Genomic DNA, 15,606 nt, shown 5'->3' on the forward strand with positions numbered 1-15,606 from the left:
CTTCACCCAGGTAGCCAGTGGCAGAGCCAGGTTACCAGACTCTAAAACCTTCATCATGCTGCCTCTTAAAGGGTCATTTGCCATTTCTGATCTGACTGACTGCTATATCTATTTGAGCAGATAATCTGAATTATTCCATAGCAGTCTAGACAGTTCATGGGGCATAGCTAGTAAAGATTCTAGAAATCTTATATTCCAGTCCCCCTTCTCCTCATCACCTTCCATCACAGTTAAAGGAAATCCCTAGATAGTATCTACAGTTTCTCCAGCTTCTGCTTGATCACTTCCAGTGACAGGGAGTTCATTATCATCTGAGGCAGCCCATTTGATTGAAGAACTGCTCTGAATTTCACAATTTTTTCCTTAATGATGGACCAAAATTTATTTTCTTGAACTCTATCTCTTCCCTCCATTTCCCCACCTCCAACCTCCAAGAAATAGTTCTGCCCTTGGGAATGAGATCCTTAGCATCAATTTAGATTTAAGACTTTCTTGTCCCATATTGTGAGACTCTTGAGGTAGTGGAAAGTATACTAAATTTGAAATAGAGACCTGAATTCAAGTCCCAGTCCATATCCTTTTAGGATTTTTTTGAGAGATGGAAGGATCTTGGAAATTATCTAGTTCAACTTCTAGTGAGGGAATTCCTACTAAAATAAGTAGTCACTGTGCTTCTGCCTGAAGACCTCCAAGGAGGGGAAGCCCCAACCTCCTAGAGGAAGCTCTAATTACAAGTTTCCCCTTGAGATCAAACTTAAATTTACCTTTTTACAGCATCAAACCACTGTTCTTGGCTTTGCCCTTCATATGATAGTCCTCCAAGCACAATACTAATAAGATTTCCTTATACTGGGAAAGACAGTGAATTGACTTGTCAAATATCTCACAGGTAGTTTAGTAGTAGAACTGGGAGTCTAGTTCTGTGATCATTAATCAATCCATCACCTCACTGAGCCTCAGTCTACAAAATAGAAACAATATTTGCACTACCGTCTCCCAGAATCAGCCTTGTAAAGGTTAAAAATAGCTCTTTAATTCTACTTGGCCTTTTATCATCAAGGTTTAGCACATCATCAGTTTGGTTCCTTTTCTGCTCAGATTCCTCTGATTTCTCATTTTCTCCTAAGAGCCCACACTGTCTCTGTTTTTTCTCCCAATTTAATTCTGTTAAGTCCCATTTCTATGTCACTGTCTCTTCACAGTGAGCCCTGAAGAGCAAATATTATGCCTATTTTTACAGATAAGGAAATTATATAGAGAAGTGGCTGTCCCTTGTTTTTTTATATCTGTTGGACCACAAGGGAAATGATTGGAAAATAGCTCAATCATTATAGCTTTTAAAACTGTTCATTTCCCAACAGACATGATCAGATAAGGAGATATAGAGGGAGACAGAGGCCTAAGTCCCACTCAAGGATCTGTTGGTCTGAAGGGGAGACCACTTCCCTTACCCTTGGGCATTTTGGGATCTGAAGTATATGACTTGGTCTTAGGAAATTCTGGAACCATGGAGACAAAGCCTCTCCCCATACATAATCCTTGCTCTGAGGGAACACTTGCCTTTTTGGGGTTTGATGGAGAACTAGGATGAATCCCAGAACTAACAGTTCTGGTACTTGGGGTAAGTGCTACTCAATGTGCTTAAGTAAATCTCAAATCAAATTCTAATGATATTCATTAGGGTAGGAGAAAATCATCCAGACTCAAGAGTAAGGACTTCAGGATTCTGACTACAGAGGAAGTGAGGAGAGGAGGACCCTGAGACCCCAGGAAGCCACTATTTGGGGGGTTCCACCTTGGAGAGAGAGTGGAGAGGAGTCACTCTGAGGAGGAGTTAACCTGGGGTGGGGTTGCTGGGGCAAAGGAGGGTGAGAGGGAGATGATCCAATTGATTCTTAATTTATTATTGTTTTGTTAGCAAGCTGTTATTTTTACCTATTGGCAAGGCCCTTTAGATTCCTGTGGCCTAGGGTGAGACTGTAGTCATCCTCTCTAGTTTTGCCTTTGATTCACACAAATTAAAGTGAAAGGAAATCAGCTTCAAATACCAACTCTACTGCCCAAAGACAAAAATATAAGTATGCTGAGTAACCTGGGAAGCAGTTAGGCCACAGCATACCCATTAGTTCACTTGAATGCACTAATTGGAGATAATGGGAGAGGAGTTAGAGACTAAACAAGATTAAATTGTTATTCAATTATCTGTGTATTTCAATTCTCCATGGAGTTCTTCGGGGGTACCATCAACCCACAAGAGAAAGCAGCATTTAACCAATGACCCATGAGTGAGGTCTACTGGACTATTTCCTGAGCAGAGAAGGAATATTTTAGGGATACTGGGATGGTTGAGAAGGATGGGGAAGAGGATTCAAAACTGTGTCCTGTGAGGGTTAATGGAGGGAGCATGGGGTATTGAACTGGTGAAGACCCTTGATTGCAGTCTTCAAATATATGAAAGGCTAGCATTGGGTAGGGGAAGTTGATATATGTGGTTCCTAAAAAGGTCTAGCTGAAGGAAGTTACAAGGAGAGAGGTTTTGGCTCAATATCAAGAACTCTAATAATCAAGAGCTATTCTATAGAGGAATGAATTGTTTCAAAAGGTAATGAACTCTCTATTATTGGGGATTTTCAAGACACCTGGGATCTTTGACCAGCTTTGGATAGACCTTCAGATTGTATTTTATTTTCACAGGGGAGATGGCTTCAGATTTAGAAGGAAAAAAGCTATATATATTTGTTCATTCTTTTCTCTTAGAAGAGAATGATGAAGGTCTGTGTTATATGTTGATAGAATACAAGCACTTCTGATGATGAAATAGGATTCTTCTTTTGATGACATTGATAATGGAGCAGTATATTGATCTTTGGATGATTTAAGAGGATTTAGTGAAAACAAAGCGTTGGACAGGCTATACTTAACTTGGTCCAGGAAGGCACTGATTGATTGTGTTGGGGTCATCAATGATTGGCATGTGTACCAAAGGAATACTATAGTGTTTTTTCCTGGCCCATAAAAGCACCAAATTAAAACCTTGGCTGGGGATCCAAAAGGCTGCAAGACTGGTAGATCACAGGAGTAGGCCAGACATGGCATAACTGAATGTCAGCACACATCGGACAAAATTGCTTATGCTACTTTTATGGACAGAATGGGGAAATGAACCCTAGTGTATCTCCAGTGTCCAAGAGTTATGGGGATTTTGAAAAATGTAGGCTAAATTTTGTGGAATTGATGACAGTATAGCTAAGTGCACGTGGAATTGAGCAAATATACCCAGGATCAGTAGATGGATGTTAAACAGGAGGGAAGACCTCCCTAGAGATGTGCCCTCAGTCCTGCTGGGACCAAAGCGGTTATCCTGGGTTCGGCTAGCAGTGGTGAGGTGCTGTGATACGTGTACTAAGAAACAGAATTTTTGCTCCTTTTGAAGCTTGTTGTCATCTTGTGTGGGCCAAGCTACTCCTCCTGTCTGCTTCTTTGGACCCAGGCTTGACTTTCTTTTCAGAAACTTCCTTGGCTTCTTCTCAGCCTAGAGATGGGTTTTCCTTTGAGGAAAACAATGGGAAGGTAAGTGACAAAGGTTCCATCTCCCATTACCGGCCATAGGTCTCCCCATCTCTCATCTCAGCCAGACCCCTAACTCATTGTCAAGGTAGAAATCATGGTATGTGTCGCTTCTGCCTGGGAAGATTGTAAAAAAAAATGAATAAATGATTCACTTTTCTTCAATTCCAAGCCTCCAGATAGCAAAAAATCATGCTCTGTCAAAATACTGCAGTTATTAAAATCTTTCTCCTCCACCAGAAATTCCCCTTTTGGTCCCTCTCAGATGCATTTGAGTAATGAAACACATGGATTAGCATTGCAATGGTTAACCACATTTGTCAAAAAGGATAAAGTCAAAAGGAAGGATTAACAAAATTTTTAAGAAGTGGAGGTAAGGGGCAGCTAGGTGGCACAGTGGATAAGCACAGGCCCTGGAGTCAGGAGTACCTGGGTTCAAATCCTGTCTCAGACACTTAATAATTACCTAGCTGTGTGGCCTTGGGCAAGCCACTTAACCCCATTTGCCTTGCAAAAAAAAACAAACCTAAAAAAAAAGTGGAGGTAAGCTTCCTTTCACCCTTTGGAAGGCATTAGATTTTTTTCATCTCTGGGGTATAAAGCGTGTGTGTGTGTGTGTGTGTGTGTGTGTGTGTGTGTGTGTGTGAGAGAGAGAGAGAGAGAGAGAGAGAGAGAGAGAGAGAAGCAGAGACAGAGACAGAGAGATAGAGACACAGAGACACAGATGGAGAGAGACAGATATAAACATCGTGCTCAGAGTAAGGGAGGAGATGGTCCTGGAATCCTTTATTTTTGTCTCACCACATCTAGAGCATTATTTTCAGCACATTTTGACAAATACAATGAATCTGGAGTGTGTTCAGAGAGAAAAAGGGGTCTGGATGTCTTGCTCCATCCAAGGAAGAATCTAACCTGGAGAAGTGGAGACTCAAAAGGAAAGAAATTGCAGGATCATAAAACTCTGAAGGGCTGTCTTGGGGTTGAGTTATTAGATGAGTTTTTGAGTGGTCCCAAAGACCAGACTAATGGGGGTGGGGGAAAATACAGGGAGACTGATTTTAGCCCTTCATACAGGAGAGCTCAGAGCCCTTCTTCCACGGAACAATCAGTGGTGTCTCAGAGGTTGTTTGTTCTTCATTGCAGGAATGCTTTAAAGCCAAGGAAAAAACAATTGTGAAATATCTACTAGAACATAAGCTCCCTGAGGATAAGCCTTTTTTTTAGAATATACATTTTGTTTTTGTATCATTTTGCTCAATATTGTGCAAAATAAAAGTTTATTGTATTCCTGCTTTAGGACACAGTAGATCTTAAAGTCCCTTCTAGATTTGTGATTCTAGGATCTTTGGTTTTTCATCATAATACTATGGGGATTTATGATTTCATGAGTGTGGGAATTCCCTTCACTGACCCATATCTCAGCTTCCTCCAAACATCAGTAGATTGTCCAATGTGACTAAAGAGCAAAGAGTATTACCTGCTAGCCAGCCCTGTAGAGATGTCACCCCAAGCTTAGCTCTGCTGGTGCCTAAGCAATGGATCCCAATTCTTTTGCCATACTTGAAAACTTTGCAGCTTTGTAGGACCAACCAGAACTAGCATTCTGCTGATATCTAAGAATTCAGGGTAAGCTCCATTTCACAAAGAGGCATCAGAGGAGATCAGATTCTGACTAGCCTTTTTTCCAAGTCCAGGCCTAATCTACTCTCTCCCATTTCCCAGGTAACTCTTCTCCCTAAAATCCCATCTCTAACATTTCTAATGGTCAACTCTTCTTAGCTCCTCCCAGAAGTGTTCTGACATTTAGGCTCCCCCAGGTTTTGTTCAGGTCCTTTCATCCTCTTAGAGTACGGCAACTAGATGATGCAATGGAGATCCATCACTGCCATTTCCTGAAAGAGCACAGATGAGTAGTTGCCCCCACTGGGGAAAACTATAAGACTGATGGAAAATCTTCCTTTCCCAGAAGCTTGGGCCCATGGACCCTTCTCCTCTGGAGCTCTGAACCCTTCTAGGAAAGAGAATAATTCTTTCCATTTCTATTAGGAGCCTGGGTGACCTGCCATGAACAAAATAATTTCTATCAATAATTTCTATGAGTCATAACTGCTCTGGAGCTCACAATAGCTTTTCTTAGCAACAGAGAGCTAGGTTTTGCTAGAGGTGATCCAACCCACGCCTCCATAGCCAGGTTTGAAACCAGTAAACACAGGGATGCATACAGCTTTCAGATTGGGGAAGGGCTGTCAGAATTTTGTTCAAGTGACTTGGGGAATATTTTTTCCTTTTTTTTAAAACAAGGGTAACTGTTGCTCAGACTTTATGAGACCATACCTGTTATCCTTTCAAGAGGGTATTTAGTGTTCTTAGATTAGGAATAGGCTCTGGGCTAATGCTGATTAGAGTTATCCACATTTTTCCAACCTGGTCCTTCATGAGACTCATAATACATGTTTGTAAGCCAGTTAATCCATAAGATTAGAGTTCATAAATTTGAGATTGATTAAGGCTTGCTTTATGGCCAGGTTTTAATCTGTGACCTAGGTCAGGGTTCAGAGTGTCTAAGGCTATGGCTCACAGTGGGTCCAGGGATAGGACTGTCCATCTAGGGTCAGGATAAGAGCTAATTGGTGAATGATCTAGGGGATTGGCTTATTACCAATATCAGGGTTGAAGCTTAGAAATAAATCAAAGTTAATAGTTATAGAGTACTAATTTAAAAATTGAAAGGGGGAGAATAACATGGTAGTGGTGAATGTTATGAGGAAGGGAATAGAATAAGCAGAATATTACTAATTGTTATTGATATATCACTTTATAAAAATTATCTCATTTATTTTTCACAATAACCATGTTTTTCCCCACAATAACAATGACCCTGCCTTGTCCAGGGTAATACATGCTACAGATCAAGGTTTGGTGACTTGGCCAGGGTCATACAGCTAGTAAATATCTGAGGCGAGATTCCACCAAATATCTTTCTGATATCCTATTATCTGCTGACTTTTCCATGCTTCCTCTGGATGGAACGGTGTGAGGGAAGAAAGATGGTTCTGGGATAGGAGCAGAGCTAGAAGGTTGGGCAACAGGGTTAAAGATAATTGTGAGATTGGGCTGGAGATTCTGGTGAAATAAAGGACAGGTGAGTGTCTCAGAGGATGAAGCACTGGGTATGAGTAAGGAGGACCTGGGTTCAAATATGACCTCAGACACTAAACTAGTTATGTAACCCTAGGCAAACAACTTTATCTCTACTTGTCTCAATTTCCTCATCTGTAAAATACTATATTTCTCCATTTATAAGATGCATACTTTTCTGAAAAATTTGGGGTCTAAAAACTGGGAGTGTCTTATACAGGTTGTAAATTTTTTTACTTACATTTCTTGCTTTTTCATGTTTTTTGTCTTTGTACTCATTGTTTCACATTTGTTACCAGTATATTAGATGACATTTTGCCATGTTCTGCCCAGAAATGGGTCAGAAAAGGTTTTCATAAAGTGCTGAATTCAAGTTCAAAGTAATCCAGTTTGCAAAAGGGAATGTAAATCATGAACTTCAGTTTGGTTCTCCTCCAACTGAGCAAAGGACATCTGGAATTCCTGTGTCCACAAAGATGGTTCAGCATGAGGCAAAAGAAATTGCTGATGAAAAAGAAGTGATTGATTTTCAAAGGATGCAATTGGTGCTTCAGGTTCATGGATTAAGTACGTCCCCGCACCAGACTTGCCCAGGGAGTGCTTGTGGTCAACCACAGATCAGAGAACAGGCAGAGCCTCTCCTAAGATTGTGATTTGTCATCAGACATAGATGAGAATGAGCTCATGGATGGGAGTTTTGACAGTGATGAGGAGTCGTATGAATTTTATGATAAATACAACTTAAGTTCAATAACTTTATGTAATACATTTTCCCCCAATTTTGGGCCCCCAATTTAAGGTGCATCTTATGCATGAAGAAATACACTAAAGGAATAATAGCTCTTATCTCCCAGGGTTGTTGTGAGGATCATGTAAGATAATTGTAAAGTACTTAACACAATGTCTGGTTAATCTATAAAAGTCAGCTATTATTAATCAAAATGGGTCATCTGACAGAAGATAATCTTGATCCATTGCCAACAAATCAATTTTAACACAGTTTCTGATTTGACTCCTATAACTCACTATTACAATAGTGCTGAAACAGTTGACATTTTGCTGGTAATTTTACATTTTACAAAGCACTTTGCATTCTTTATTCTAGTCAGTCCTTAAAGGGCCTACTATGTTCAAGGGCTCAGGCTCAGTATTGGTGGGAGAGAGGATTAAAAAGATAAAAGAAACACAGTCCCTGGTCCTCAGGGAATTTATACTCAGATGAGGGGGAAAGATGGGAATAAATTAACTGTCAACAAGGATGAAAGTGAGAATAATAACAGATTGGATGTTTATGTAGCTTACATTATAAAGGACTTAAAGTTTGCAAAGTCCTTGACAATACAGTTGTTCATTTTAGCCACTACAATAATGACATTAAGTATTTTGAATATTTAAAACTTAGTATTATTGCATACAACCTCTGCTTTACAGATGAAGAAACTGATATTAGGACTAAATCTGATTAATTAATAGTGTGAGTTAGTTAATTATGATTAATTAAGACTATGATTAAGAGGTAAGATTTCAACCCAGGTCTCTCTCAATGTATAATATGCCTATAATACATCAAAAAATATAAAACATGGAGTAAGGGCTTTCTGTAAGCAGATCCCTATGCTAGGTTCTAGGAGGAATATATATACATTCCTCGTGCCATGAAACAAGTAGTTTAGAAATAAAGAAAAGGTAATATTAAGAATTGATGAAGGAACAGCTAGGTGGCACAGTGGATAGAGCAGCACCAGTCCTGGAGTCAAAGTACCTGAGTTCAAATCTGGCCTTAGACATTTAATAATTACCTAGCTGTATGAGACCTTGGGCAAGTCACTTTAACCCCATTGCCTTGGAAAAACCAAAAAAAAAAAAAAAAAAAGAACCGATAAAGAAGAAATCACTTTCAATTAGGTCACTGATTTGTTAGGAAGATTTTTTAAAATTTTTTTACATTGAACTGAACAACTAATCCTTCTACACAACATAACTTTCAATACCTGAAAATGGAGAGCCTCCTGGCAACTGCAACCAGAGTGCTTAGTCCACGGAAGGTAAGGGGGTGGAGGGAGACTTGTTGAGGTCTCTACTCTGACCTTGGGACAGGATTATTGTGCTTTGTCCATGTTCAGACCCTGGTCTCAGTCTGGAAGCCCCCTATTGCCACCCACTGACCAGAGCACAGACAGAAGCCTCACATAATGAGGTCCATGTGGGGGTGTCCCAATAATACTCAAAAGTTAGGAAGCCCCCCAAACCAGGTGCAGGCTGGGGAAAGTAGTAAACAGAAAAAAAGGAACCTGACCATAGACAATTACTTTGGTTCCATGGAGAATCAAAACACACAAACAGAAGATGAGAAAGTTCCAGCTTCTGCATCTAAATCCTCCAAGAAATATAGAAGTTGGGCTCAGGCTATGACAGAGCTCAAAAAAGATTTTTGAAAATCAAGTAAAGGAGGTAGAGGAAAAATTGGAAAATGAGGGGGATGCAGGAAAAGCATGGAAATCAAGTCAGCAGCTTAGTCAAGGATATCCAAAAATAATAGATTAAAGAAGAAGATAATAGATTAAATACTAAAATAACATACTAAAAACTAGTTTGGAAATGGAAAAGCCATTTTCCAAGTTAATGAGGAAAAAAATACCTTAAAAAGTAGAATTGACCAGATGGAAAAGGGGATAAGAAAGCTCTCTGAAGAAAACAAATCCTTCAAATGTAGAATGGAGCTAAAGCTGATGATTTTGCGAGGAATCAAGACACAATAATTCAACATCAAAAGAATGAAAAACTAGAAGAAAATGTGAAATATCTCATTGAGAAAAACAACAGAGCTGGAAAACAGATCTAGAAGAGACAATTTAAAAATTATTGGGCTACCTTAAAGTCATGATCAGGGAAAGAGCCTTCACTTCATTTTTAAAGAATTTCTACAGGAAAATTGTCCTGATATCCTAGAAGCAGAGGGTAAAATAGAAATTGAGAGAATCCACTGATCTCCTCCAGAAAGAGATTTAAAAAATAGCCCCCAGGAATATTATAGCCAAGTTCCAGAACTCTCAAGTTAAAGAGAAAATATTACAAGCAGCCAGAAGGAAATCAGGATCATATAGGATTTAGCAGCATACACATTAAGGGCTTGTAGGGCTTGGAATATAATATTCTGGAAGGCAAAAATGCTTGTATTTCAGCCAATAATCAACTACTCAGAAAACCTGAACATCCTCTTCCAGGAAAAAAGATGGACTTTCAGTGAAACAGGGGACTTTCAAATGTTCCTCTTGAAATGACCAGAGATGAACAGAAAGTTTGATCTTCAAGGACAGGACTCAGGTGAAGCATGGAGAGAATTCATGAGGAGGGTAAATTATGAGGGACTTAATGATGATGAACTGTGTGTATTCTTGCATGGAAAAATGATACTGATAATACTCATATGAACCTTCTCATTTATTAGAGCAGTTAGAAGGAGTTTTTATAATTGAGACACAGGAAAGAGTTAAATTTGAAGTTATAATATATTTTTAAAATGGAGTCCATGGATGAAAAGGAAATGTGGGAGAAAGGAAAGGAGAGCTAGAATAGACTAAGATAATTTCATATAAAAGAATCAAGAAATAGTTTTTGCAATGTATGGAAGGGGGGAAGATGAGGGGAAATGAAAGAGCCTTCATTCTCATTGGGAATGACTCAGAAAGGAAATAACATATATACTTAATAGGGCATAGAAATCTAGAACAAAAAGGAGAGAAAGGGGATGGGAGAAAGGGGACAGGGGAAAGGCAGGGGGAGGTAGGGGATAGAGGAGAGGGTAGATCATAGGAGAGGATAGTCAGATATAACGCATTTTCTTTTTTACCTTTTGCAAGTTGGTGGAATTGGATGTCCTGTCCCCTACCATGGGGATGGGTGGGTGTTGGCTTGAGGCCTCTTGGCCCCAGGATTGGTGTTTTGCCCACTGTGCCATTCAGCTGTCCCATGGTACACTTTTGATGAGGGACAGAGTGAAAGGAGAGAGAAAAATACAATAATTGGTAGTGGGGAGAAATGGATGGAGGGAATTACAATCAGCAGCATCAACTGTAAAAGTAACTTCTTTGATGAACTTATGATAAAGTATGCAATCCACTATGAGACAGAACACAGACTGAAGTACAGTTTTTTTTCTTTTTCACTTTATTTCTTGAGATTTTTTTTATTTTTGTGGGGGGGACTATGTTTACTCTTACAACAAGACTATTTTAGTAATATGTAAATAAATAAAAAAGTAAATTAATAAAAGAAAATAAATAAATTTAAAAAATAAAATCAACACCTGAAGATGATTTTTACCTCTTCTCTAAGCTAACAGATCTTCAGGACTTTCAACTGTTCTTTGCAGAGCATGCTTTCTTGGTAGCTCCCTGTTGGACACTCTGCAGCTTTCTTAAATATGGAAACTGAGACTATGCAACATACTATAATTTTGACCTAGTGAGGGCAACATTCAGGATCACCCTCATCTATCTAGGACTTATGTAATCTAAGATCACATAGGTCTTCTTGGTTGTCACATCACATTGTTAGTTCATATTAAGCTTGTATTCTTTTAACTTTCCCAGATATTTTTTCAGATCAATGCCTTTCTAGTCATGCCTTCTCCATAGTGTGTTTTTGAATTTTTTTTATTATCAAAATATAAGATTTTATTGTGTGAATAAAGGCTATGCTAGTTATTTCATTGGCATAGACTTTATGCTATAGGAAACTCACTTTTACTAATACTGGTTAGCATTTTCTCTCTAACTTATAATTTTAGATAGGTAGCCTAGAGGGCTGAGAGGTCAAATGATTTGCTCAGAATCACACAGCCAGTTTATAAGAGGTGAGCTTTTACTGTCAGAAGATATTCATTATATGTCTATTATATTTTAGCTTGTTTGATTTGTCCCAAAGTTCAAATCTGCTAAGATCTTTTTGGAGTTTGATTGTCAACTAATATGTCAACTACTCTCCCTGGCTTTGTACCATCTGAAAACTCATAGACATTGCCATCTGAGTCTTTATCTAGGTTACTGATAAAGTCACACAAAAACATAAAGATTGAGACATGGAGAGAGTGAGGAAAAGGAAGAGAAAGTAATGTGGTAATAATATGGAGAGAGAGAGAGAGAGAGAGAGAGAGAGAGACTTAGAGAAATGAGTATGCTATGGTTTTGTTAATGACAACAGAAAATAAGCTATTTGTGTAAAGATTTTCTTAGCAGCATCACAAGTAATTACAAGTATAACCCCTGGAAAACAACTTAAATGTCACACATTTGGAGGATGGTTGAATACATTGTGGTCCATTAAGGAAATGGACTATTGCCACAAAGATAGACAAGTATGAGGAAAACAAATCTGGAAAGATATTTGTGAAATAAAGGTAAGTGTAAAAGGAAGGATGTAGTTGTTAGCAACTATTAAAATAAAAGTGATTAAATGAATAAGAATGACTGGGTGAAATGGATACAGTATTTAGACATAAAGGAAGATACCATAAGCCATTTAGGAGAACAAGGAATAGACTATCTGTCAGATGGAAAAGGGTGCAGTTTATGATCAAAGAAAAGATAGAAAACATAATAAATTTGCAAAACAGATAATTTCAACTACACTAAAATGGTTTTGCACAAATAAAACCAATGCAACCAAGATTAGAAGGAATGTAGAAAGATGGGAAATATTTTTTACAGCTACTGTTTCTGATAAAGGTCTCATTACTAAAATATACAGAGAACTGAGTTAAATTTATAAAACTACAAGTCATTCTTCAATTGATAAATACTCAAAGGATATAAGCAGGCAATTTTCAGCTAAAAAATTAAAACTATCTATAGTCATATGAAAAAATGCTCCAAATTATTGACTGAAGAAATGCAAATTAAAACAACTCTGAGGTATCACCTCACACTTATCAGATTGGCTAAAATGACAAAAAAAGGAAAACAATATTAGAATGTGAGAAAGCTGGGATACTAATACACTGTTGGAGAAGTTGTGAACTGATCCTACCATTCTGGAGAGCAATTTGGAACTATGTCCAAAGGGCAATAAAATTCTGCATACCCTTTGATCCAAAAATACCACTACTATATCTGTTTTCCAAAGAGATCATTAAAAAGGGGAAAAGGAACTACATGCACAAAAATATTTATAGCAGCTCTTTATGTTGTTGCAAAGAAGTGGAAAGTGAGGTGATATTGCCCAGCAATTGAGGAATGGCTGAACAAGCTATGGTATGTGAATGTTATGGGATACTATTGTTTTGTAAGAAATCATTAGCTGCTTAACTTCAGAAAAGAAGGGAAAGACTTGCTTGAACTGATGCTGAGTGAAGTGAGAAGAACCAGGAGAACATTATATACACTAATAGTAACACTGTGAGGTGATCAACTATGATCTTCTCAAATCCTCTTAGCAATTCAGTGTTCAAGGAAAATCTGAAGAGATCTTTTAAGGAAACATCCAGAGGGAATAAACATATGGATTCTGAATGCAGAGCAAAAAATCACTATGTTCATTTAAAAAAACCCCTTTCATAGCTTTTTCTTTGTTTCTCATGTTCCCCCCCTTAGTTCTAGTTTTTCTTTCACAGTTTCTCTAATATGGAAATATGCTAAATTTAAATAATATAAATTTAAATTTACACTTAAATTTAAAATTAAGTTTAAAAATAGAAATATGCTAAAATAAATACATGTATAACCCAAAATATATGTGTGTGTATATATATATATATATACATATATATATATAGGGAGCATTATATGTATATATTATAATACAAATATATCTACTTGTTTATATTATTTTTAATTTATGGAATAAAATGCATTTCTATAACAATTAAAAAATAAGTGCACATCAAAAAAGGGATGACTGGACAAAGATTCTTAGTGAGGACATAAAGGGAGTGACTTGAAAATTTTTTATTATAATTTGTGCATTGAAATTAATTAAAATGCAAATAGTTTTTTTCACAGGTTTAGTTGGTTGTATTGATATTCAATGTAAAAGTTATTTGTTTATTTTTTTGTGTTCATCACCTTTATTCCAGAGATGGAACAAGGACTCAACAAGACCTAAAAACAGGGAAATGCAGAGTCTCTGACAAGAGTGAAAGATGATGAAAGGGTAGATTCAAAAAAAAATTGTGTTAGAGAAATCAAGAAGGCAATTTTGCCTAAGGGGACCTTGCTTTTGTCCCACTACCCCCTTCTACTATTCCCTCTCAGCTAATATTTGGTTGGCTCTCTTCCTACCCCAACATTATATTGTTTAACTTAGGAAATAAGAATTCATTTCCCTTCCCATTCCCACCAATCTCACTTTTACTTTGGAACCTTCTAGTTCCCAGGACTGAGAGATCTTAATAAGGTCCTTAAGACAAAACCAAGCAGAGTATATAGAGGTATGAAGGTGGGCAATTTTCCAGGAGTGACTGGAATTGTGAAGCAAATGTGGCAATGTGGGTTTAATATACCTAAATGTAGAATGGAAATGTACACATGATCTAGTGAATCAGGTTTGGTGGAGGGCATGGGTCAGTGGCTTAGCTAGAAAATCATATGGGGCCAAGGGGAAGAGTGCTATTAGCACTCTCCCACCCAGATTAAGTCATATCTCTTGCCAAGGATTCTAGTATTAATGCAAAGGAAAACATTTTCTCTCTACTTCCCTATTGTCTGGTAGTGTTCTAATCTTTAGGTGCTGGAGGTCAGTGCCCAATAAGCCAATGGACAAGCCAATATGTTGACAAGAAATTTGACTTAGTCTGTGTAGGGAAGAACTAAAACCATTCTTCTCCTTGGCTCCATAATCTGGTTCCTTGTGTTTAATAATAACTTTTGACTGACCACTAGCAAGCACTGACTACATCTTCCCACAGAACCCAAGATGTCCTTCCCTAGTCAGATTCTAAGAAACTGTAGCATGAATAACAGCCACACCTTGGCAAACCATTCTGAAACATGGGATAAGCCAGGTTGAAATAACTAAGGGGTTTCAAACCCATCATTGAATTAGTGGGGTACCCCAAGCATGTGAAGATTTCTCCTATTGGAAGGGGCAGATGAGAACAATTTGTTGTAACGACCATGAAGGCAGATGGGGAAATTCAGAATCTACTAAAAGAAAAATGAGAACTCCACAGGATTTACCAGCAGGATATTTCTTTTGTCTCTTAATAAGGCAGCATTCAATTCCATCAAAAGTAAAATGCAAGTGAAGCTTGAGAGATACAGGGTTCTTGACTCAAAAGGCAGATGAAATTCAGTTTTAACATTGGGAGTGACAATTTAAAGCACTTTTTAAATACTCTTTTTAAGGATTTTGCGAGGCAAATGGGGTTAAGTGGCTTGCCCAAGGCCACACAGTTAGGTAATTATTAAGTGTCTGAGGTCGGATTTGAACTCAGGTACTCCTGACTCCAGGGCTGGTGCTCTATCCACTACACCACCTAGCTGCCCCCCCCCCCCACTTTAAATACTCTTAAGGCTATTTGTGGGCCAAGACCAATCACTCAATGCCGATGGAACTACATTGATTAATTATAAGGAGATGATTCTGGAGAGATAGCTGTTACTTTCAAAACATTCTCAACAGAACATCATCAACCAATGCTGAAATCATTAACCATATACCTTAGCTAGTCATGCTTTCTTTAATGGAACTTTCAACTGTAGAAGAGGTTTTTGAATGACTTTAGGTTTCTTTTGTGTATCAAAGTGACTGGTGTTTGACTTTATTCCAACTGAGATTTGACAAGGCACTGCTAAAAACAAAAGCTAACTGAAATCTTTTGGGTTATATGAAGGTTAATCCCCAGGAGTTCAAGGATGACTCCATTATCTATGTTTAAAAAGGAAAAGGAAATAGCTTGTCCTG

The 15,606-nt window shown here is 38.0% G+C and overlaps 1 long non-coding RNA gene across 1 annotated transcript in view; it reads left to right on the forward strand.

The window, feature by feature from the left end:
- Nucleotides 1–15,606, forward strand: part of LOC141499969 (uncharacterized) — a 39,684-nt gene that overhangs the window by 15,042 nt on the left and 9,036 nt on the right. The window lies entirely within an intron of this gene.

Source organism: Macrotis lagotis, chromosome X (genome assembly GCF_037893015.1).
Source record: "Macrotis lagotis isolate mMagLag1 chromosome X, bilby.v1.9.chrom.fasta, whole genome shotgun sequence".
NCBI classification, from domain to species: domain Eukaryota; kingdom Metazoa; phylum Chordata; class Mammalia; order Peramelemorphia; family Peramelidae; genus Macrotis; species Macrotis lagotis.